General features: G+C 40.8%; 1 protein-coding gene across 4 annotated transcripts in view; it reads left to right on the top strand.

Annotated features, from left to right (window-relative positions):
- Positions 1-1,561: 1,561 nt before the first annotated feature.
- Positions 1,562-26,320, top strand: part of Add3 (adducin 3) — a 110,947-nt gene continuing 86,188 nt past the window's right edge. For 2 of the 4 annotated variants that reach the window (XM_059256616.1, XM_059256590.1), the window contains exon 1: positions 3,762-4,066. The gene's annotated coding sequence lies outside the window, so the exon portion shown is untranslated. Of the gene's footprint in view, positions 1,715-3,761; positions 4,067-17,198; positions 17,311-26,320 lie in introns of those variants that run through there. The other 2 variants (XM_059256597.1, XM_059256612.1) reach the window with 2 other exon arrangements.

Genomic DNA, 26,320 nt, shown 5'->3' with positions numbered 1-26,320 from the left:
ATTCCCAGCTCTCAAGCTTTATTTCAATCTACACTTTAAGGAAAAGTAATTTAAAGTGGGACTCACTTGCATTTCTGTTAAACAACAGAAATATTGGAATATCATGAAGTCACTGTTATTTGGAATTGGGAATGACTCTTTTAGCATTTTTTTTTCCTTTTTGGTTTTTCAAGACAAGGTTTCTCTGTGTAATCACCCTGGCTGTTCTGGAACTCTCTCTATAACCCAGACTGGCCTTGAACTCACAGAGATCCGCCTGCCTCTGCCTCCCGAGTGCTGGGATTAAAGGTGTGTGCCACCGCCATCCTGCTTAGCATTCTTTTAGTAGAAATTTCAACCCAATTTTCACATTTTAAAAAATGGAGACCTAATGACCAAATGATAGTTACTTGTTCAATACCATACAGGTTATTATCAAAAGCTGTTGAAAGAAAAATCAGTGGCAGAATATTTTCCATATTTTTATCTGTTCTTATTTGTAGAACACACTTTCATACTCAGTATGATGAATAGGGTAATAAATGCTCAGTGCTTAGATGAAGGAATATTAAAAACAAAATTTGAGGCTATAATAAAGATTTCTGACAGGCAGGGTACATTTTAATAATCTAAATAGTAGATTTACAAGCACTTAAAATAAGCAAAACCACTTAAGTTTCTTAATTCTGCTAACTTGTGGATTTTCACTCAATAACATAGTAACCCTGCTATCATTTTCTAAAATTATTTTAGATATGTTTTATTCTGTATATAATACTGTGATTTTATAGCATGGAAGTATACATTGAAATCTGTCAATAATATATTTTCTGGTACTGAATGCCAGTATCAAAAAATATATTAGAACTGGTTGTAGTGGTACACACCTGTGATCACAGCAGTTGGGCGGCAGAAACAGGCAGATTTCTGTGAGCTTGAGGCCAGCATGGTCTACATAGCAAGTTCCAAGGCAGCCAAGGCTACATGATAAGGCCCTGTCTCAAAAAAAAAAAAAAAAAAAAAAAAAAAAAAAAAAATCCCCAAAAGTATGTGTGTGTGTGTGTGTGTGTGTGTGTGTGTGTTAGAAGTTTCAGGTATATTTATAGGTGTCAGCACACACATGAAGTTTACATTATTCCTTCCATACTTGTAGTAAATACTAAATAGCCTCTCTATGGTTATTTAGTACAGTGGTTGGAAATTAAATATTAGCACAAGTTGCTGATCCGTTTCAAGGCACACAGCTTTATTTTGGCAATTAACCCCAATATTGGAAGTAGAGAGGGCTCTTTAAAATTAGTGCTTCTAGCATTTCTCATTGACTCACTCTTGTCACTCCCTTCTCGCGGTTAATTTTAACCTTGACCTCCCACAGCTGTACTGCTTTGCTCAGTCTAAGAAAGAAACTCCCTGATTCCACCCTTTTTTTTTTTTTTTTTTTTTGCATCTGATGAAGCAACAGTGGAGAGGAAAAACCAAACCCATTCCTTTAAGAAAGATTCCGCCTCCTCTCTTCTAAGCAAGCGCCTCACAGCAACCGTGGAGTCTCTAAGTCACACACTTTACTACTCAGCATTGGGAGAAGCAGCCGCCGCCGCCGCCGCCGCCGCCGCCGCCGCCGCTGCTCCGCGGCTGCAGTGGGTTCCCGTGCAGCACTGCAGAATCCACACCTAGCCAGGGAAGACAGACGCACGTCGGCTCCCCTGCACGCAAAGAAGCTTTGGATCGTCTGCAGGTAAGCACATCTCTTACCCGTTTTGTTCAGGAACCGTGGGAAAGGGAATGGTCGTGGAATGCACTCTTCATCAGCCATGCTTAAAACGTTACGGGAATCTGTCGTCCTTTGGAGGTGGGTTGGGGTCTACGGTTCTGTCTGGCACACGTCCTGTGTAGTGAACACTATTATATGATATGTGCTCCTACAGTAATTTTTTTTGGCTATGCATAAAAAGGCTAACCTTAATGCATGCAAAGCATTTTTTTTCCTTTTAAAAGAAAACACAGCCACTCCCAATCTCTCTCTCAAACACTGCAGATATTTTTAAATGGCAAATAAAATGACGGGCTGAGCGTTTCCTAAATATCATTTTCTTCTTAAGCCTTAGCAAGACTACCCTATGATTGTTGAGGAGTATTTAAAAATAATAAGGCATGGTCAGGATTTTTTTTTTTTTAAGAAAATGAGAGATAGTGACAGACTAAAATTTCTATAGCTTTAGTCCAGTGGAGAGAGAAAAGGAGGATAAATGAATTGCAGTGTGTGCCAAGAATGCGATTCGTTTGCCACACTTCATATGTGGGCAGAGGAAACTACATTTTAATTAGCACATTTTTAGAGAAAGAGGGGATGAAGATGAGGGGGCTGGCGTGAAGTATTTGAGGGGGAAGAGAGCCTGCAGATGAGGAAGGAAATGAAGTGGCCTGTCGCCAGTGCCTTGAAAAGGACGGGAGATAAGGGTGGAGAATGAAGTTTGCTGTGTGTGTTAGGGTGGGGTTAACCCTAGGGACCAGGAATCACTAGAATGGCGCTGGGAGGAGTGTGCTTGAGGGTGAATTCGTGCAGTGGAGGGCATGTGTGCTGGAGGGGTGTGCAAGTCGTGGGTGGCGGAGGAGAGCGTGTGCCTGAAGGTCTATTTCGAGACTAGGTTGGAGTGAGAAACATGTCTGGGAGGCGGGGGTGGCAGCCCAGTGTCACCTGTGGAGGGATCCCCAGCTCTGCAAATGAGTGTTGCAAAGTTTGCCTGGCCTCAGACTAATTTTGAAGGCTGCTGGCGGAGCCTAGACTTTTCATCTCCCAAGAGGTCAGCTCTCAGAAGGTTTAAGAGGCAAGGGGCCAAAGTAGGAGTGCAGACTTTGGGCTGGTCCAAATGAATTAAGGGCCCTTGCCCTGCCCCTCAGTGGAAGTGAGTGGAGGCAGGAGGCTCCCCCAAACGCAAATGTGCTGAGAAAAAAATCGAGGCCCCTTCTGTGGGGGACGTGCCGAGGTCCAACCGTAGGGCCGCCCGGCAAAGCCCAGCAGCCTCTGTGGGCCGCACAGGCTCAATCTGAAAGCTGAGGTTCAGCCTCATTGGGTGGGGGAAGCATGTTCCGACCGGGGGAGGCAGATGTTTCCTAGGCGGAACCCTCTCGCTTTCAATCGGGTTTCTGTCGGGGTCGTTTCCCTCTCCGGCAGCGGATCGGAGCAGCACCGAGGGAGGAAGACCTTGCAGAGGCGCCAGGCAGCCGCCCCGCAACAGGCCCTCGGCCTGCGGAGCACGTAGGCCCCCCACCGCACAGATACTGAGCTTGTAGCCCTAAGGGGGCCTCGAGGGGCGGGGCCAGAGATCGCAAGGGGCACCGGGGGCGTGGCCTGGGAGCGCAAGAGCTTGTTGTGGGCGTGGCCTACTGGAAGCGGCGCCTGGACGCGGGGGGGGGGGGGCGACGGGGGGGTGGGGAGGGACAGAAGGGCGGAGCCAGGGGCACGCTCGTGAGCTACGAGGGCCGAGCCTGTACGGGGCGGAGCGAAGGGCGCTGGGGCGCGGCCTAACAAGAGGCGGGACCAGGGTTCCCGGGCCCTGTGGGGCGGGGCCTTGAAGTGGCGTGCTCCGAGGGTCAAAACTGTAGGGGGCGGATCAAGGGCGCTGGGGCGTGGCCTATGGCAGGCGGGGCCAAGTCGCTCGGACCCTTGGGGCGGGGCCTTCGGGGCGCTAAGGGGCGATGAGGGCCCGGCCTGTAGGGGGCGGAGTCATAGGTCCTGTGGAGGCGGGGTCCAGGGGGGCGGGGCCGAGGACGTTCGGGGGTAGTTCGGCTAGTCCCGCCAGAGTGTGAGGCGCCTGCCGGTAACGGTCGCCCGGGTGAGGGGCGGGAGGGAGAGGAAAGGGTTTAAATGTTCTGTTTTGAAACAGCGAGAACCAGACGCGTCGGCGACCAGGTGTCGCCGCTTCCTGCTGCCGGGGGCTCGGCGTCTAGGTCCCTCTTCACGCCCCCTCCCTTCCCGGCCCTCTCCTCCGGAGCTGAGCGACGCTTGGGAGGAGGCTGCGGCTGACCCGGCGGCCGCTGCAGCCCGGAGGTGGCGGAGGAGGGGGCACAAAGCCGGCTGCGCTGCCAGGTAATCCTGCGGGAGCTGCGGTCCGGAGGGGACTTCTTACTGGCTGGCCGCGCGGCCTCAGGTGAACCGTGCCTGGGGCGGGAAGGCGAGCCCCGCGCGGGCCGAGGGGCGCGGACCCGGGGACGAGGGGTCGGGGTGCAGCGGTGCGAGGCCGGGTCTCGGGGTCCGCAGAGTGGGCCGCGATTCTCCCGGGTGTCCCCCGGCTACCCCCGTGACGGCATGGGGTTGTAAAATCCTGTTCTGCCCGAAGCCTCGCTGACCCCGAAGGTACGCGCGAGGACGGTGGGAGGTTCCCGCGCTCGGAAAAGGTGAAGCAGACGGTGTTGGTTTGTTTGGTTTTTAATCCTCCTGGTTTAATAAACTTCAGTCACAAGTTGAAATTGTTCAACCACTTTAATCAGGGTAACCCTCTCCAGCACACATAGTAGGCACGCGCGCGCGCGCGCACGCACACACACACACACACACACACACGCACACGCTCGCACACACTCACGCTGTACCCTTTCAAGCATACATGTTTTGTATTCTTCATTGTGGGGTGACAGCCGAGTTGGCAGCAGGTTTGGTTTCCTGCTGTTTGGGGCACTTCCAACCTCTTTGGAGGTATGTAATAGTTGAGGCAGGGCCACGGCAGGTAGTCCAAACCAGGCCTCTATTAAAATGGTTAAGAATGGCCTCAGGTGAACTTTTTTGTTGCAGAGATTTAATTGCAAGTAGGTGCCGGTTTAAACTGGGAGTGTAAGGAAAACCACTAAATATCCTTGGCACATGTGCTCGTAGATTGACTTTGCTAGAGTGGTGTGGGATTTAACTCAGCCAAGAGGCTTTGAGTGAGGATTAGGAGCAAGGCTCGGGAAGGAATCGATAAGACTGGGGCTTGGGATGAGCTACATAAACATGTGTGAGTTCTTTATGATGAATTATGAGAATTTTAGAGTGGGCAATGTGAAATGGTTGCCTCTTCTTAGAATAGACTCCCATCTACAGCGTGCTGAAAATGTACTGATTTGGGTCTTAGGAGAATTCTAGTGAGTACGAGTACAGTGTAATGTGTCTTTTTTAAAATGAAGTTACTTGACCTGTGTTTTTAAGGTATAGGACTGACTCACTGATAGCATTGTTTCTTTTCGAGCACTTCTGGAAAGATTTTAATAGCTAAATCACCTTTGTGTTGTACTTACTTGCACAGTAACTCATTTTTTCCTTAAATTGATCAGATTAACTTTACTGAGGAGTAATGTGTGTGGTGGGGGCACTTTTTTTTTTTTTTTTACAATTCTTCTACCTTTTTAAAGATAGAATTCAGTCTTTGCTAATTTGAAATTGGCCAGAAGTGTTGGCGTGTTGGTAATAGTTGCTTTAAAGGGAAAAAACCCCAGCAATTATCTATTTAGGATGTTAAACATAATTTAAGGAGTTCTTTAGATACTTGGTTATGAGACTTACATACAGTGCAGCTTTTTGCATGTGTCATATCAGGAAATGTTTGATAAAGTTTTGGCATATGACATAGAAGATCACATGACCCCTGAAAATATTTATTTTGCGTGATAGGAGGGTATTTTCAGAATGTAAAATTTAATCAGTGATTAAAGATGAGTGAGAAATTATGTTGTACACTTTACTATTACTTTTTTATCAATAATACTTTTCTGGAATGAATGTGAGTTTTACTCAATGTTGTGCAGTAGTTTTTATAACTTACTTCACCATTGTGGTTGGTATATCAAACAGAGTAATTATTAATAAGGAGCTACTCAAGCTATGTTTAGAATTATTAAAGAGAGCTGATATGCCCCTTGCTGATAACTTGATGTTAAAGGGAAATGCTAAAATAAATACATTAAGTAAAGGAAGTGTAGACTGTCCAAAAGATGTGCACAAGTTGCTAGTCTGGTTTTGCCATAATTGGTAGTGCTGTTTTACACTCCTTTGGAAAAATTAGCCATGTAAAATTTGAGTAGGAAAACTTAACATGTCTAATCAATAGTGCTTTCTTTCCTTTTAACTGTAAGCTTAAGTGAAATTATTCAAGTCCAATTTGACAGTTGCTGAACAATTACAGACTGAGTCACATAACTGAGATTCAAAATGAATGCTTTAGTACTTTCTTCTTGTCTCTTACATTAGTGTGCTCTGGTCTGAACTTAGGGTCCATGCCAAGTATTTATAGTTGCAATTGTTAGGAGATCTTTGGGTTTAGTCATTGGTTTAATTCCCTGGCTGAAAGCCAAGACAGTTTCAGATTTACTGTAGTGGTTGCCTGTACTAAATCTCTGAAGTACACATGTGAGAATACTCACACTATGATTTGGAAGGAGAAGGTTTGTTGTTATCTGCTAGATGCATATAGAATAGTTCTCGGTTATTTGCAGTTTTGCTTTCCAGGATTTCAGTGGTTTCTGGTCAAATATAGTTTAAAAATATTAAGTGGAAAATTTCAGAAATGAACAATTATAAGTTTTAAATAACTTTATAACAGTATGCTATGTTTTATAATTATTGTTATTCCTGGTATGTCTAATTTATAAATAAAACATTATCTAAAAATAACATAGAATACATATACCAGTAATTTCAGACTTTTACTGGGGTCTTGGAATGTATCCCTCTAAAATAAGTAAGATATGCTGTAATTATTTCGTTTGGAGACAGTAAATTATAGGGGGTTGCTGGGCGGTGGTGGCGCATGCCTTTAATCCCAGCACTTGGGAGGCAGAGGCAGGCGGATCTCTGTGAGTTCGAGGCCAGCCTGGGCTACCAAGTGAGTTCCAGGAAAAGGCGCAAAGCTACACAGAGAAACCCTGTCTCAAAAAACCAAAAAGAAAAAAAAAAGAAAAAAAATTATAGGGGGTCTTTGTGTTTGTGTGTGTCTACTTGGAATTCTGTTATTTTCAGGTAAAATTAATGAATTTGCCTGGTTTTCATTCAGTAAATGTTTACTGAGTACCGCAATTAAAAAGTATTAAGCAAGAAAAAGAGATTTGCAGTTTATTTTGTTTTACTTCATGTGTCTTAATAATAATTTTGGTCTTTGTAGCTAGACAAGTCTCAAAGTTCAAGATTTAATTAATTTTGCAGCTTAAAGCAGATATGAATGTTATAAAAATACTATTTAACTTCCCCAAAGCTTTGGTGTATGCATAGACAATGAGACTCAGAGAGAACCCCTTTCATCCTTCTAGGACATTACTTACTACACTTAGTGAAGAGCATGCCAGAAGCCTTGAAGAATGATTCTGGCTTTCAGAATTGTCTGAAGGTCCCAAATGATCATGATCAACAAAAAGTATAAAATGGACAAAACCTAATCTTTTTGAGACACAGTCTCATGCAGCTCTGCCTGGCCTCAAAACCACTATGTAGCTGAGGATGACATTCTTGAATGCCTAATCCTCCTGCCTCTACCTCTGGAGTGCTGGGATTAGAAGTACATGCCACCACACACACTTCTATGGTGCTGGAGTTCATACCCAAGGGCTTGTGCCTATTGGCAAGCACCCCATCAGTTGAGTCACATCTCTAGCCCTAGTCTTTGATTTTAAAAAGACAGTGTTTGAAAGTTTGCATCTTGAAAGGGTAGCATAGATTAATCTTAACTGCACTAAAATAAACGTGAATAGGCTCAGCACAGAGCTTTATACAGAGGCTGGGTCTAAATGGAACCTTTCAAAAGGACCCACATCTGCCGGGCGGTGGTGGCGCACGCCTTTAATCCCAGCACTCGGGAGGCAGAGCCAGGCGGATCTCTGTGAGTTCAAGGCCAGCCTGGGCTACCAAGTGAGTTCCAGGAAAGGCGCAAAGCTACACAGAGAAACCCTGTCTCGCAAAACCAAAAAAAAAAAAAAAAAAAAAAAAGAATCAAAAGGACCCACATCATTACCTTATACGTTTACACCTTTTTCAAAGTCAGCTTTAGTTAAAGCATAGCTGGAAGTGTGAAGACTTACTGATATAAGATGAACTTTGAAATCTGGGTTTCAGATTCCCCGAAACTGGTAGTGAAGGTACTGGTATGTAGGAAGCACATTGGCCAACATTTAGGAATGTTACTTCCTCAAATGAGACTATAGCTTGGATATCAGGTTATAAAGTTTATTTTTTGAGGGGCAATGGACTGTAGCTGGACAGAGAGAGCAAATCAGATGGTAGAGCAGCAAGGCATATAGGAAGTCGCTTGCATTTGGAAGCTGTGGAGTTGGTGAGGTAAGATTAGCTCCTGTAAAATAATTTTAATGCTTACATTATGCATTAAAGGCAAATAGATATCAAAGCAAACATTGAATTACAAACAGAACTTATTCAGAACTTAACTCTGAATAATATGCATGAGCTCGTTATTTTATTGTTTTAGCCATCCCCTTTAAATTTATTTTGTGATATTTTATTCCCCATCTCCAACCAAGAAATACTGCCCTTGTATGAAAATGGAGAGGGCTGCACAGACTGTGAATAAGCTTATTCCACTCAACTCTCAAGGCTGTTGGCTAATTACCTGCTATTAAGCTGAAATTCCCAACAATATAGCAATCATTCAGGTTGGAGAAGTTTCCTCGATCTTAGGTATATGCCTTAATTTGTCATCATTATCCTCCTCATCAGTGTTAGTGTAGAGTTCTTCCACAGTGGCTGTACTCATTCTGTGCAAGGATAGTGTTTCTTTCTTTTCCATACAGTATTCTCAACTTGGTTCTCATGGGATAACTGAATAGCAGCTGAAAGATGAATTTACTCCGTCTCTTGATGGAGGAGATAGTTAGGCTTACTTGGTATGTCTAAAGAAATATATTTAGGGTTACCCATCCCATGGAACTTTGAAAAACACTACTTTTAATCCTTTAGAAATGAGATCAATAACTGTTAGCTTCATGACTCTTCTATTTTCACTTTCTAATTATTCCTGGGAAAAAGATTCTATAGGGCCAGTGAAATAGCCAAGGAAGTGGTTGGGAAAAGGCAATAGTGGGACCTTAAGGATTGGGCATCAGAGCTTGATGAGTGGGACTTCCTTGCTGCTCATGGGTCTGGGACAGATTGATGCTGGAAAGGGAAAAGATTGGAAGAGAGTACAGTTCTCTCTCTCTCTCTCTCTCTCTCTCTCTCTCTGGTTTTTTGTTTGTTTGTTTGTTTGTTTGTTTGTTTTGAGACAGGGTTTTCCTGTGTAGTTTTGGTGCCTGTCCTGGATGTCACTCTGTAGACCAGGCCTCTGCTGTGCTGGGGTTAAAGGCGTGTGCCACCACTGCCTGGCTACTCTTCTCTTTTCTTAAGCATTAGAATAGTGTGCTGCCTTGCCTTTTGCTTACAACTTTTGTCGTCAGGGCAGTATTCTCCCTCCTAGGGAAAGGTAACTTTTTTTTTCTAGGTTGATTCCTATGTAATTGCTGAAGATTAGCTTCCAGCTGGAGATTACATTAGGAGGAGTTTCTTCCATTTCCACAATTGACTTGCTTTTTAAATCTCACAGATAGATCTCTGAAAACAGAAGTGTGAAGACCTCACTCATCACCTAATAGTTGGGAACAATTTTTTTTTTGTGTGTGTACACACACCTGCATGTATTTACACATGTTCATATGCGCATATGTGATTATGCATATGGAAGCCAGAGGTCAGCTTTGGGTGTCATTCCTCACGAATTGTCTACCTTGTTTGTTTGTTTGTTTGTTTGTAGGCAAGGTCTCACACTAGGAATTAAATGGGCTTTGCCAAATAGGCTAGGCTGGCTGGCCAGTCTGTGAGCCCCAAGGATCTTTCTGTTTCCATCTTCAGGACAGGGATTACAAATATGCACACACACCCCTCCCCCCCCCCACGGGGCTTTTCCTGTGGGTACTGGGATTGAACTCAGGCTCTCAGGCTTGTGTAACACCTTTGCTTACTGAGCCATCTTCCTGGCCCCAGGAGCCATTCTTTATTAAAGTAAAATATCACCAGTGAATGAGAAATTTACATTGCTTTAAACGTATTTTATTTTCACAAAACCAGATCTGCAGTGGTTTTGTATCAAAATGTTTAATCTATTTAAGTGGGTATCAAGGCTTATTTTGTTTTTTAAAAAACAGTTTATTTTTATGTGCATTAATGTTTTGCCTGCATATATGTATCTTTGTGAAGGTATTGGTTCCCTTGGAACTGGAGTTAGAGACAGTTATGAGTTGCCATTTGGGCACTAGGAATTGAACCCGGGTCCTTTGGAAGAGCAGCCAGCGCTCTTAACCACTGTGCCATTGCTCCAGCCCCCAAAGCTTATTTTCAATTAGTGTTGAAACTAGTGTATTCTTTGTCTTAGTAAATGTTGATAATGATACAATCATAGTTCCCTAAATACTCTGCAGTCATTAGTCACCCTAATGAATAATGCATCATAGACAAGGACCTAGTCACCAGCCATGTAATTACTATCACCACTACCACTAAATGGAATAGGAATGGGACATTTTATGCCTGAATAGGAAAATAGTACTTGCTTGCCATAGTAAAGGCTCTGAAAAACTGATTACTTAGTAGTCACTTGAGTTAGTGATTATATGTTGCATTTGATGTATATGATAATCTCAATTTCCCTGGGCTTTTTATAGGGCTTTGCACATGCTAGGAAAGCACCCTTGGGCTATTTTAAAGTTTCTGGCTTGAGCCATCTGCTTTGATGAGCACATTACAGGAGGAATTTAACTATCAGTTAAGTGCTTTGAAGAAGGAATCTCTGCTTTGTATCTGTCACACCTGAATGTCACAGCACATGCCTCCTGGAGCTTGTTTAATTTGACCCCAAAGAGAAGAGTGCCATCTACTGAATGGCCAGCATTAAGTTGAGCAGCATCTACGTTTTCCTTGCAGAACTCAGGCAGTTTCTGGAGAAACCAGGCCTTACCTCATTTGGAGGATTTGAAAAGCCCTTAGTACCAAGTGGAATTGTTGCCTGCTTAATTTTAATTATGTTTCCCAGCAGGAGGTCTGAACACACAATGAAGAACTAATTCAGCACTTGTTGGAATGCATGGGAAAGAAGAAACCACAAGAAGTTGTTGGATTGATATTAAAAACAGTCTAGCCGTGGTGAAATTAATAAACTAGGTGGTAAACAAATTTGTTTTTTGAGGTATTTTTATTAGTAGGTCTGGTTATTGATGGCTCCAGCAAATAGTAATGAAGCGTTCCCTTGTGCTTTTTTTTTTTTTTTTTTTGTCTCAGTGTCAAAAGCAGTGATTCCTACTTGAGTAAACTCACTGATTCCAAGAGGGTTTTTGTTTTTTAGTGTTTTTGTTTTTTTCTTTCTAATGTATCCTAGCTATCTTCTAGGTTTTTTGTTTTGCTTTCCTGTCTTGCTGAAACTGTAGTAGCAGGTGTGGATAAAGCTGGTGTTAGTAAAAAACTGTTATAGGTCAGTAGAGGTTACCTGGAACAAACCTGTCATAGCCAGATGAGAAGGAACTTTGACAGTAAGAACTGAAAAGAGGCTTTGAAATTGTTACACTAAGAATACCCTTGATTGTTCTATATTCATTATATAACTAATTGTTACTGTAAGAATACCCTTGATTGTTCTATATTTGTTATATAACTAATTAGGTAGCCATTTTTATCAGCCCTTAAAAACTGCCAGAATCATGATAAAGTATTACATTTATCTGAAGTTTAGTAAGACTTTCATACAAGATTACAATCAAGAGTTGTTTTAGAGACTCAAAACTGTCCCTAAACACCATGTTGTGATGTTCATAGGTTTACACATGTCCTTGTGGTAACTGCACAGAAGGTTTGAACCAAGATTATATTTCTTGTCTTCATTGGAAAATATTTTCTTTTAAATGAGTGAATAGATGGGTAAACAGGATTGAATTTTCACTAGAATCAGGAAGTATTCATGAAGTAGATTTTGAAGTATTCTCTATTTGTTTTTTTTCTGTACTTTCTGTTTGTTTGTTCCTTTTGCTCTTTTGCTCTTTTAGTGTAGCTAGAGTTTTCCCCAGTCCTGTTGGCCCATGGTCAGGACAAATCTCTTTCACCCGGCAGGCCCACAGCTGCTCAAACCCAACCAAGTAAACACACAGAGACTTATATTGCTTATAAACTGTATGGCCATGGCAGGCTTCTTGCTAACTGTTCTTATATCTTAAATCAACCCATTCTATTAATCTATAAGTTGCCATGTGGCTCGTGGCTTACTGGTATCTTAACATCTTCTCGTGGCAGTGGCTGGCAGCATCTTTCTGCCTCAGCCTTCCACTTCCCAGAATTCTCCTCTCCTTGTCCCTCCTATACTTCCTGCCTGGCTACTGGCCAATCAGTGTTTTATTTATTAGTCAATCAGAGCAACACATTTAACATACAGAACATCCCACAGCATTTTAGTTTAAGCCAACATGAAGAGTTTATTTAGCCATGAAGTAAGTTGTTTCACATGCCATAGCCACTGTGCCTAAAATATATGACTTCCTGGGAAGGGAGGGTGAGTTACTTTACAGGTTTCTGCTGGACTGATTTATGGTAAGGAATATAAAATTAGGGGTTTGTTAGTTGTCTCTATTTTTATGTATCATTTTTTTTAAAGATTTATTTATTATGTATACAGTGTTCTGCCTACATGCATGCTTGCAGGCCAGAAGAGGGCACCAGATCTCATTACAGATGGTTGTGAGCCACCATGTGGTTGCTGGGAATTGAACTCAGGACCTCTGGAAGAACAACCAGTGCTCTTAACCGCTGAGCCACCTCTCCAGCCCCTGTATCATTTATTTTAATGTGTGTGTGTGTGTGTGTGTGTGTGTGTGTGTGTGTGTGTGTGTGTGTGTATTTATATGAATACAGGTGTCTGAGGAGGCCAAAGGCATCAGGTCTCCCCAGAACTGGAGTTAAAGGCAGTCGTAATGCAGGTAGTTCCCTGATGTGGCTACTGGGAATTGAACTGGGGTCTTCTGCAAGAAGAGTATACTCTCTTAAATGCTGAGCCTTCTCTCCAGCCCTGTATTTTTCTTACTCCTAAATATTTTTAGGTGGTAGAACTTGCAGTAGGGCCAAGATAGCCCATGTCCATAGCCTGAACATCTCGTGCGTACCAAGTACACTTTGCACACCACTAAATATAATACACTGTATGTCATCTATATTTAATAATATTTTATTGAGTTCATGGAGCCATTCAATTAAGAGATTCATAATTGTGTGTGTGGTGGCTCATGTCTATAAAACCAGCACATGGAAAGTTGAGGTTCAAAAACAGGAGAATTGTGGCCACTTTGAGAATACTCTGGTCTATATCCTGGCTAGACAGGACTACTACATTGGACCTGTCTCAAAAACAAACAAATGACTTGCTTACTCTTGTGTGCTGTTCTTGTTTATTTTATATAATTAACCCTTAAAAGACATCCTTATTAGTTTAGACGGTTGGAGATCATTGTTTTGATATAACTAAAAGCTTCTTTAAAAAAAAAAAATTGTGGTGCTTACAAATGCCAGAAGGGGGTGTCAGATCCTCTGGAGCTGGAGTTATAGGCAATTACGGGCTGTTCTATGTGGGAACTGAACCTGGGTCCTCTGCAAGATCAGTTTTCTTAACCACTGAGCCATTTCTCCAGCCCCTAACTAAAACCTTCTGACATTGTAGTTCAGCAACAGTCATGCTGTAAAACAGTCAACACTTTAGAGCTGCTGATGGCTTTTCCCTTTTGTATGTAAGGTTTGATGCTGCACCATAGAAGCATTTAGAAAACTCCGTAGATTGTGAAAGCATAACTCCTTGGGATTCTGACTTCTGCTGTTAAAAATAGGAAAAGTCAGCAGCAACTATAGAAACAGAATAAAAGACATTACTTGCTAGTATGTATTGGATGCCAAATGACAGGCACAGAAAACAGATTCCATAGAAAAGAAAACTACATAGAGTATTTAGGAAGTGGGTAAGAGTGGGGCTAAAGGGAAGTTAAGATTTTACTAGTTAGAAACACCAGAAAGGATTTTGGAGAGAGTTTTCTGACCATGAATTTTTTCTATAGCATGATGAAAATTATTTTTAATTGTAGCTCACAGTCTCTTCTTCTATAAGACGTTAGGAAGTCACACCATACAACAGTGCTGGGAACTTTCCTCTCTAGGTGGTATTAGAATATGGCATGTGGTGCCAGTAGTAGTGAAGATCACCCAGACATTAGCAGTACTTTCATTGGAGCCCCATGTGAAAATGACAGCTCAGAGGAGCATTCTTTTTTCTTTTTTTTAAATAAATTTATTCTTCCTGCTAGCAGGATGACAGCAAGTCAAATCAAGAGCATGTAGTGGTCTAGTAGGATAGGGGAAGGGCTTGTTTTTTGTTTTCTTATGTGCATTGGTGTTTTGCCATGGGTGTTGGGTCCCCTGGAACTGGAGGTACAGACGGTTATGAACTGCCATGTGGGTGCTAGGAATCAAACCCAGGTCCTCTGGAAGAACAATCAGTGCTCTTAACCGCTGAGCCATCTCTTCAGCCCTGAGAGGAGCATTCTTACAAAATGGTTGAAAGTCAAAATGCTTAGAAAGTTGGCATCAGCAGAAGACTTTAGGAATCCTAATATTCCCAACTCTGAATAAGCAGCCTCCTTTGGGGAAGAGGCATATATATATATATTTTTTTAAATCTCTATTTGTTGAACACTAGAGAATAGTTCTGTTGTGTCTTACTATAATTTAAGGAGGGCAGATAGATGGATGGAGTGAGTTGGTGATATTATGAGATACAGCTATTTTAAAATTTTTGTAGAATAATATTCTGTTTTGTTCCAGAATGTCTCAATTGTCTCACTTGGACTTGGCCATGCTTATAATTTACTACTTGAAAAAGAGTATAACTTTTGAAGACATATTTGGTGGTCTATGTGTTAAAATATGTGAAGGGTTGTGGTACATCCTCTTAAGATTCTTGAAGGTGGTATGTTATTCAATGCAAAGAACACAGATCTCGCTAGTTAGTGGTTTTGGTTGCGAGATAGCCGAGACTCCTCTGATTGTCTGTTGTGAAGGTCATGAAAATGGGTCTAGTAGAAGGCAAATGCCATGCAATCCTTGGTGTTGTGTCTCTGTGTCCACTAAGAGGATGTCATCATTCCAGGAGCTTGTCAACTCTGGGAGTTTGAATTCTTCAGGAGTGGGGGGGCGGGCATTGGCAGCAACAGATCCTTTCCAATAACAATGAAATAAGCCAAGAGGGCAACTTTTCCTAAAGCAAACTTCACAAGCATTGTGGTGTATTTTTCCAGAAATGGCGCTGCAGCTCTCATCCTGATTGTATTGTGCTTAGTAGTGTTTTTCCTCATAAATGTTCCTGTGGCTTCTGTTTAGGTTTCCTTTTTTTGACCAGCTTGATGCTTCCTTCCATTTGTTCCTGTATTCGTTCAGCAAATATTTATTATGCAGTTAGTAATGTGCTAGCCCTGTTCTAAATGCTGAGGATTTAGTAAACTAAACAGGTAAACCCTTTTAGCTAATAGAGTTGGTGTTTGTGGGAACAAATAGAAATAAATAAATGAATACGTTATATGTCATGTTGTGGAGAAATGTAGAACAGGGAAGAAGATAAACAGAACTTTTCGGGGATAAACACCAGTTTAAATAGAATGACTGCCGGGCGGTGGTGGCGCACGCCTTTAATCCCAGCACTTGGGAGGCAGAGCCAGGCGGATCTCTGTGAGTTCGAGGCCAGCCTGGGCTACCAAGTGAGTTCCAGGAAAGGCGCAAAGCTACACAGAGAAACCCTGTCTCGAAAAACCAAATAAATAAATAAATAAATAAAATAAATAAATAGAATGACCAGTTCAATCCCTCACTGAGAAGGTGGCACATGAACAGAGATGTAAAAAGAAGGCAGAAGATTGTGTGTGAATATGTGAGGAAGAAAATTGCAGGCAGAGGGAACAATCCCAGAGCCCTCCCAGCCCACGTAGCTCGCATGGATGAAACAGAATGGGAGAAGAGGGAAACAGGAAGCCTCAGAATGGTTTTGAGCAGAGATGTGACAGTCTGACGTGTTTTTTGTTTTGTTTTGTTTGAGATAGGGTTTCTCTGTGTAGCTTTGCGCCTTTTCCTGGAACTCGCTTTGTAGACCAGGCTGGCCTCAAACTCACAGAGATCTGCCTGCCTCTGCCTCCTGAGCTCTGGGATTAAAGGTGTGTACCACCACTGTCCAGCTGACGTGTATTTTTTTAAAGATGAATTTGACAGTTTTGAGAGTAGCCCATAGCAGGCAAGTGTGGCTACAGGGACACTGCTGAAGAGATTGATTCAACAAGCTAGGCGAGGAATACATCAGGTAGAAGTGGTGAGATTGGGTTGGATTCTGGGTATATTTTAAGTAAGGGTAGCATCAACAGGATTTTATAACTGGCTTGTGGGGTATAAACAAGAGGGGAGAATCAGGCTTGATCCTGAAGTTTCAGTCAAAACAGAAGTTTGGAGAAAGGGTGATAACAGGAGCCTGATCTGAGAGCGTTCTGGTTGACAAAACTTACTAGTCGTTTGGAAGTTGCTGTGAGTAGAGGGTGGTGCTTAGCTATAGGCTGACTGTAAGTTTGAGAGTTGTCGTGGTTTCCTCTTCCCTTTTTTTTTTTTTAAAGGATGCATACTCAATCCCTTTAATGACCAGAAGAAAAATTTTGTTGTAGTGAGGGCTTGAAATACTATTATATATCCTTATGCTTTCAAGGCCTTTAATTTACCTTACCCAAACTTTAAATTTATTTTAACTTCTAATGACACTTGGTACCCAAGGATATCCATTTTGTCTATAGGTAAAATAATTTAGTTTTAATTAAAATGTAAAAACAAATATGTCATTGTTACTGTCATGTAAGAATGTTTGTGATTATAAATGGAATAGCCTGGCTGTTTCTCAGTTAGCATGGTTAAAAATAGTAACAGAGTTATCATTATGACCCAACAATTCTGACAGCTATATACTCAAGAGAACACAAACAGGTTTCCACCAAAAAAAGTACAGCAGTGTTCATAGAAGCATTATTTATAATAGCCAAAAAGTGGCAGCTGAGCATACATCTAACAATTGATAAGCAGGTAAGGGCAGTATATCCACAGGGTGGAATGCTAATCAGTCATAAAATAGAGTGGTATACATGTAAGATGGAATACTATTCCATCATAAGATAGAATGAAGTGCTGAGACAGATAACCAACCTATGCAAGTGAAGAAGCAGGCATCAAAGGACACGTGCTGTACGGGTCCACTTACAAGACAAACTCTGGTGCAGAGGAAGGTGAAGGACTGAGTTCGATATATACCAGGCTTCCTATTAGAGTGCTAAGGTTTTGGAACTATATAGTGGTGAAGGTTGCAATGTTGTGAATGTATTTAAAAGCCACTGAAATAGACAATTGGAAAGAACAAACTTAATGCTACATGGATTACACCTCAGTTTTTAAAAAAGTATCAGGAAAATGTGTATTGTGTACATTCATATGTCCATAAAAAACAACTAACAATTGATGTGACCCTATTTCTGAAACAGCACTGCTCTCCCACACCCAACATGGTTTAGCTTGCTTTGCTTAAAGAGGTTAAGATGCTTTGTTCATACAAATAGAAATCAAGAGGTGTTCTTGGGAAGTCATGAGTAAGTCTCTTGAATGCCCATTTTCTAGGGATGACCTAGCTAAGCAAAAGAAAGCTCTATGATTATCAGTGCTGTGGGCTTTGGGGAGCAGAGCCAGCTTATTTATGTTTGTGAAGTCCTAAGTCAATAAAGATGATTTATGTTTTCCATGCCTATAATTAAAGCATATGGAGCACTCAATTTACACTATTTCTGGCAAGCCCAAGATGATATTTAGCTACTGAAAAATATTACCATTGAAGATAACTTGTTTAGAAAGTACATGAAAAGATTCTTTACTTTGCCATATTATATACCATCTATATTAATATTTTAATTTTTATTATTATATTACCACCACCACCACTACTACTACAACCATTACTATTATTTTGAGTTCTTTTAGGGTGTCATGTGGCCCAGGTTGAACTCCAACTTACTATTTAGTTGAGCATGACCTTGAATTTCTGATTCTTCTGCCTCTAGATTACAGGGGTATGCCACTACAAACAGTTCTGTGTGGTGCTGGAGATTGAAGCTAGGGCTTTATCATGCTTGGAAAGTACTCTATCAGTTGAGCTGCAATCTCAGCACTAGCACCCCTTTTTGAAACAGGATCTCACTGTGTAGCCTGAGCTGGACTCATTCTCAATCCCCTTGCCCTAATCTCCCATATATTAGGATTGCAGATGTATGCAACCATGCCCTCTAATGTTCTCTTTTTTGCCAAGACATACTTCATATAGCATAAAATTAACTCCCTAAATTTATTTTAGAAAAAAATAATCCTTATTAGAATGAAACTTTCTAGAAAAGAGGAATATGTTAATTGATGACTATGACTCCAATTCCAACCTGAGAATTATGCCACGCCAAGAGTAAAGGAAGTGCATCCAGGCATGATGGCTCACTCCTGTCATTCCAGTACTTGAGGCAGGGAGACTGCCACAAGGTACTGGCCATGTGGCTACATAGTGAGTTCCAGGTGAACCTGAGTCACAGTATCATATCCAAGTAAAGGAAAGAAGAAAAAGGAATGGCAGGCAGAGAAGGGCTGTTTATCCTGTTGAGGAGAGACCTGTTTAAGGAGGATGTGGCATTTGATTTGAATCTGATAGGTCTATTGGGATTTTAGCTACTAGGGAGGAAGGTGAAGTATCAGCCAAGAGAGTGGAATCCCAAAGCCACATGAAACTCTGGAGTGGGTGTAGTGGGAGAGAGGGGAAGTGGCAGCAGTGAAATTGAGAGCACTCTTGTATTGAGAGCACTCTTGTATTGAGGGCTTGGAGTGGTATTGTAGGAAATTTAGATTTAATCCTAGTAAAACCTGTTTTCATCAGTGAAAGCCATAATAGGATGTGTCAGAGATTTGGTGTTACAAATATGGCAATGAAGGGAATGGGTGCTGGCAGAGTTGAGCTTAGAGGCATTTAGAGGTGAGCAGGTAAACGGAAGCCATGGCTTTGCTATTAGAAAGGAGTGCTAAACTGTTTATGTTCATCCCAACTCATTGAAACTAGTCTTTAATACGGAACGAGGTCCACAAGAGTGGGGTTAATGCCTGTACAAAAGGGACCTCAGGGAACTCTCTTAGCTTTCCTGCATGGGATGCATGCAGCAGTTAACCAGCTATAAACAAAAAGCTGGCCTTCACCAAACACCACATCTCTCAACTTCTAGATCATGACTTATCCAGCCTCTAGAACTATGAGAAATAAAAAAAATCTACAAACATCTTTTCTGTGGTGTTGCAGAGGCCGCCATGAATAACAGGTGGAACAGGAGATTTTGAAGGAAAAAATTCATGCAACTTGGTGAAGATCCCTGCAGATACAAAGTTAATCATTGTACTCTATTTACACTACTCTTGGCTTGTGATAGAGGAAAGATAGCAGCTGTCCTACTGGGAATTAGGTAGATTGAGCAAGTTTTGACGATATCTCTTCCTTCCAGTACATATTTTAGAAATGTGACTATTAATCTATTTTACTACTTTTCAGCTATTTCTCATTGACAGTCTTTGAACTTGTTTTCACTTGTGCATTTAGAAATAGATAAATAGTTATTTTGGTCAAGGAGTAATCTTTTTGTTTCCAAATGAAACATCATCCCCATGTTATGCTTTTGTGTTTCATTTTAAACTTTTGGGAAGTGGAATAATAAAAAGGAAATAATTGAGGGCATTAGGTGTTGCAATACCATGTCTATCATGTCATAACTGTAGGAAGTCATTGTGTCATTGTTTTTCTTTGATTGCAGTTATTGGTTCCTCTTAAGTTTAAGGGTAAACAGATGGTGACACACATAAGAAGCTAAGTAGAAATGTCAAAAATCACATGCAGGGTCTTTTTTTTTTTTTTTTTTTTTTTTTTTAAATTGAGTGAAGGCTCTAATCCAGTAAGAGGGTATAATTTGCATAGTGAAACAATTAGTATAAGATTTAGCTCCTCTGATGTTTCTGATAGCTTTATTATAGAGATAGTTGGGCATTTTATGTATCTCTATAATAAGACGTCAAAGGACATTGTGATTTTACAACTGTGGAAAAACTACTGAATTTCACAAAATTAACTTGTAAATTGTTTTCAAAACTTGCTTTAATGTTTAAAAGTTTTAAGTATTAAATAATGTTGGGGAGTAGGGCTGAAGAGATTGCTCAGTGGTTAAGAGCACTTGCAGAAGGCCTGAGTTCAATTCTTGGCACCCACATAGCCCTCAGAACCATCTGTTATTTCGGTTCCAAGGAGTCTGATGCCCTCTTCTGGCCTCCATAGGCACTGCACACATGTGGTGCTTAGACTGACTGACTCACATACATAAAATAAAATAAAATTTAAAAAAATGTTTGGAATAACTTGTTTATCCAAAAGCATTCTTCATAAAATTTAAAATATTTTATGAGCATAAAATATAATGAAAACAAATCAGAAGTATAAAAGGTACCCCAAATGTATAAAAAAGATTTATTTAAGTTTAAATTAAACTTAATATTTTAACCAAACATTTGTAAAGTCAAATTTCATTTTAAAGAATTTAAAATTATTTTTGAGTAAGAAATAGAGACCAGCCGGGCGGTGGTGGCGCACGCCTTTAATCCCAGCACTCGGGAGGCAGAGCCAGGCGGATCTCTGTGAGTTCGAGGCCAGCCTGGTCTACCAAGTGAGTTCCAGGGAAGGCACAAAGCTACACAGAGAAACCCTGTCTCGAAAACCCAAAAAAAAAAAAAAAAAAAAAAAAAAAGAAATAGAGACCAAAGTCTGTAAGGCACAAGAGTTAAACAGAAAAAATTATTACTCCATATTACGAAATGGCTTAAATATCCCTTGTACATCTAGAAATGTTTTCCTTTATTTATTTTTAAGTTTCTGAATCAAGACTTCCTGTTTACACCTGTCCAATATATTGCTACATAAGAAGTCAATCTAGATTTGGTCTCAGAATAGCCTGGGAAGGTTGTCAACTAGATGCTCCATCTGTTATCTCTTTCTATTGAAATTTCCTCCCTTCCCTTCTGCTCAAGGCAGAGAGTTTGGAAGTGAGAGTTTATTGCAGTTACTTTGCACTCACACTCCAAATAATACCCCGTATTTGGTGGATTTCAAAAAATAGTTTCAGACAGCAGTGGTGGTACCCCTTTAATCCCAGCACTCGGGAGGCAGAGCCAGGCGGATCTCTGTGAGTTCGAGGCCAGCCTGGTCTACCAAGTGAGTTCCAGGGAAGGCGCAAAGCTACACAGAGAAACCCTGTCTCGAAAACCCAAAAAAAAAAAAAAAAAAAAGAAAAAGAAATAGAGACCAAAGTCTGTAAGGCACAAGAGTTAAACAGAAAAAATTATTACTCCATATTACGAAATGGCTTAAATATCCCTTGTACATCTAGAAATGTTTTCCTTTATTTATTTTTAAGTTTCTGAATCAAGACTTCCTGTTTACACCTGTCCAATATATTGCTACATAAGAAGTCAATCTAGATTTGGTCTCAGAATAGCCTGGGAAGGTTGTCAACTAGATGCTCCATCTGTTATCTCTTTCTATTGAAATTTCCTCCCTTCCCTTCTGCTCAAGGCAGAGAGTTTGGAAGTGAGAGTTTATTGCAGTTACTTTGCACTCACACTCCAAATAATACCCCGTATTTGGTGGATTTCAAAAAATAGTTTCAGACAGCAGTGGTGGTACCCCTTTAATCCCAGCACTCGGGAGGCAGAGGCAGGTGGATCTCTGTGAGTCGAGACCAGCCTGGTCTATGAAGTGAGTTCCAAGACAGCCAGGACTATCTTGAAAGAACAAACAGTTTAAAATCTAAGGTCTATGTTTTGCAACAATAATTATGTTTAATCCTCAAGCTTCTAGATTGAGACAGGGGCCCAGAACCTCTGGCCATTATTATAAATGAGGAATCATGGACCTCACAACTAGAGGGGGGGGGCCCTCCACCCAAGCTGGACAGACAATTTGGTAGAGGGAAGGGAATTTGAGAATTAAGGGAGGGATCTTCAGGGGAGGCTGACCAGCTGACATCTATCTGCCTCCTTGCCTCACTTCCTGGATTTGCAAGTTTCTTTGGCCGCTAAAGGTTTGCCTTTTTCTTGAGGTTTATAGTGACAGGAGCAAGACGTCTTTGAAACTTTCAAATTTGGAGAAAGGGAAGTAAAGAACAGGAGAGTCTAGAATCCCAAGGCTCTCTCTCCTCTCTGAGCAGAGGCAGAGGCCTGGATGATTATGAAGTTTCGTGTGAGGCGCTGTGTGGCTCACTGCTGGATGCCCCACTCTGCAGTCCAGTGCTCTCTGCTTTGTTGAGAAGGGAGCCTCTCAGTGCAGCTCTTTGCTGAGGGCTTACTTAACAGTTTCACATGACCTTGCCTAGAGCAGAGTTGGTACAGGGGAGACTTCAGTGGTTTGGGCTTAGAGGGTTCTTTTCAGGAAATAGAGCCTAGCTTTCCCTTCAGTTTTTAACTCTTTCATTGAATTGGATAAGTGTGTGTGTGTGTGTGTGTGTGTGTGTGTGTGTGTGTGTGTGTGTGTGTGTGTATGTATGTATGTACTGGAACTTGTCATGAACTTTCTTGTTTTCTTAACAAAAAGCCATGCTGATCTTTTGTGTATTGTTCCAATTTCATATGCTTACCACTGAAGCAAGTCATGTATATGGTAAATGTTTTTGACATGTTTAGGAACATTATATTGAAAATTCAAAATTCAAACTGAATGAATTTGGCTGCCTTGACTTTTTTTTTTTAAGGAACGTATTTAAATGAGAAACAGTTGCACTCCTCCAAAGCAAAGGAAATGTTTTAGATCATTTGTTTGAGTGAAATAGATTATAGAACTTTTGACCCCAACTTTCCATTATTTTCACTAAGTGGACTATTACATAAGGCACAGTAAAGAAAGAAATCTGTCATGTTAGAAATGTTAGTGTTTTAAAGTCTAGTTTTGTGATTTGAGAATTTTAGCTATTCAAATGTATTTTGAGACTGGGGAGATGGCTCAGTATGTGAAATGTTTTCTCTGTAAGCACAGACTCTGACACCTGTGTTTTCGTGAGATAAGGTCTCACTCTGCAGCTCAGACTGGTTTAGAACCTGCTTCTGCTTCCTGAGTGTTGGCATTACAGCCATGAGCCATCATGTGTGGCTAAAAGGACAGCTGTTGACATTAGGCAGATCTGATTTCCATTGCTGTTGGCCTTTGGCAAGCTAGCCATCTGTGAGCCTTCCCATTGTCTTCAAATGGAGAATTGTGATAAAGAAAATCTCTCACATTGCTTTGAAGGTGGCGTGAGTATGACGTGTAAAGTATGTCATAAGTACAGTATCATTACATAGTTGATCAATAAATGTATTGACTACATGTTCCTGCCTGCTATGCAGAACCCCTATTGAGAAAGGAAGAAGGAAGAAGCAAGCGTGAAATGAGTGTAGCATATGTAAGAATATTGACCCATTCCTAAGTTTGACCAGAAGAAAGTAGGCTGTAAGCATTGTGGTTGAGATGGTTCTTTTGTTTGTTTTTATTTTTTGTTTGTTTGTTTGAGACAGGGTCTCACTGAGTGTCTTTGGCAGGCCTGGAACTTACTATATAAACCATAGAGCTTTGCCTACCTCTGTCTTGAGTGCTGTGAATAAAGGTGTGCACCACTGCACTTGGCTATATTGAGTTTTTAAATCAGAATTAAAGGACAGGTTCAGAAAGGTATGATGTAAAATTGTTCATACTCTGTTTTGCGTGTAGTAAGACACTGATTTTAATTTAATTTTAGTGCATTTATCCCATTAGTCAATAGTATCTGTTTGTTCCTAAATTTGTTTCAAGTGCTGAAGACAAAAATCATCAGTTTTCAAAGCTTCATTTTTTTTTTTTCTGAGCTAAGATACAAGTCCATTGTGTTCTATTCCTTATAAAGTTTTTGTCAGAGGGGCTGTTGTCTTTGGAATTTCAGTTCACAGAGTAGTAGATCATTCTGATGATTATAAACTTGTGTAGTAACTTGAACGGAGAAAAACTTTTCTAAAAGGAAGAAAAACAGCCACTTAGTGACTTTGGATTAACATTAATTTAGTGTTTTGTTTTCAATCAACTTTTAATATCAGCTCACATTTTTAGATAGAATGGTGATTTTTTTTTAATGACATTAGCTGTATGACATGTTCTGAATCTGTTTAGGAAGGGGTATTTTTAATCACTTATATTTATGACTTGCTATGCACCTTGGGAAATTTAGTTAAAAATCCAAAATATTAAAATGTGGGGAAGAGAGTTCCAAAGAGACAATTGTTGAATTAGATATGAACTCTTCAAAAGTTTACCCTCACCAGTGTGTAGACCTCATCTCTGGTATTGTTCTTGGTGATCAGTCATGCTTGAAAAGCATGTTGTTTGCCAACAACATCTGGTTATACTTTATAAACTTTGAACACATTCTTGAATTGAAGACAAGCAAGCCATATGAACAGTTTTCTTTGCTGATGGAAAGCTGTTTACAGTTTGGTTGAACTTTAACAAACTTTAGCATAACTAAAGGTAGAGCATCCACATGTGTGGGGTACCACTAAACTTTATAGATGAAAGTTTCCTACAATTTATTGACTTTCATTTTTCAAAACATTATTTCAGTGAAGTCCCTTAAGGAAGTCTTCTTTCTAAAAAATATTCTCTTAGATTAAGGGTACACCTGATTGAAATGTGTTCCTCTAGTGAGCAGTCAAAACTGGTGCTGATTGATGTGCTCAACATCCTTTCATCAATTCCTACAATTCCAGCAACTGTTGTCATTTGCTTGTGTGTATGTTGTCATTGCTGACTGTGTCAGCTTTTGGATATACTGTCTTTCCGTTACAGTACTCAAGGGAATAGAGTCTTTTGTCAACATAAAGAGGTCTGTGAAGTGATTATAAATGCTAGAGCTGCTCTAACTGAAACTTAGTAGATAGCAGAGATTCTTTGGAGTGGGCTCAGGCTTGCTGCCAAATTACAGAGCTCTACTATCCAAATGCAGCCACCAGCCACATACATGTGACTGTTGATTACTTGAAATGTTGTAAAGTACACAGTAGATTTTAAAGACTGATTATAGAAAAGGGATGTAAAATACCTTAATTTTTAATATTGATTATATGTTGAAGTGAACTTTCGGTGTTTCTTTAAACAAAATATATTAAAATTAAGTTGGGAGCTTATAACCCCAGTACTGAGGGAGGAAGTGCAGTGCTGGAGACAGTGCCCAGGGGCTCATCAGGCAGCCCATCTAGGCAAAGCAGTAAGTCCCAGGTTCAATTAGAGACCTTGCCTCAAAAATAAATTAATAAGGATGAAAAGTGGAGAAGCCATTGAGGAAAAACATCCTGACATTAACCTCTGGCCTCAGCATGTACCTCAGTTGGCAGGCATACCTGCACACAGGTTACATAGTACACCCCCAAACCCCCATACAAATTAAGTGATTGCTTTACTTTGTAATGTACCTACTAGAAAATTAGAAGTGTGTATATGCCTCTGGCTCACATCATATTTCTGTTGAACAGTGCTGCCATAAAAGTAAAGAGTTCATGCTGTGTTCCTTACAGGTGGGAACTAGCAGAAATCTGGAAAATGCTTGCTCAGGATTTTCTAGCTTGCAGGTATTCCAGCCGACATGTGTGGACAGCTTGTTTAACAAGTGCTATTTTGGGGACTGTTACCTACATGCAGCTACTGCCTCTTTATTCTGTAGCCTTCCCAGGATAAGGTTAAAAACAAGAAATGGTTGTTCCACTCAGATGGGTTCTTCTTGACCAGCCTTCTTGAAGACAGGTGACAAAAATAATAGCTGCTGTTATTTGAGCACTTGTCATATAGGTACATTACATAAAATCTTCAGTCCTCATGTTGTCTGAGCCATTAGGATGTTCTGTACATTATATTTTTAATTTCTATATGGTTTGTTATGAAACCATATACCTTCACCATTACAATAGGTAAAGAAGTGAAAATATCATTGTCAAATGATACTGAGTGATCACTCCTTAGGACCCTTGACTTATTTTCCTCCAGGCCACCCTCTACCTGCATTTGGTACCTGGTGAGTGGATCAAACATTAATAAAGTTTTTCTTTTAAAAGTTTAATTGAGGAAAATTATGTATGTTACCTTGTACAACATGTCTTGAAGTAGTATTACACAGCAGCTCAATTAACCAT

This window comes from Peromyscus eremicus, chromosome 1 (assembly GCF_949786415.1).
Source record: "Peromyscus eremicus chromosome 1, PerEre_H2_v1, whole genome shotgun sequence".
Lineage (NCBI taxonomy): Eukaryota > Metazoa > Chordata > Mammalia > Rodentia > Cricetidae > Peromyscus > Peromyscus eremicus.
This window is presented reverse-complemented; position numbering and strand designations above follow the sequence as displayed.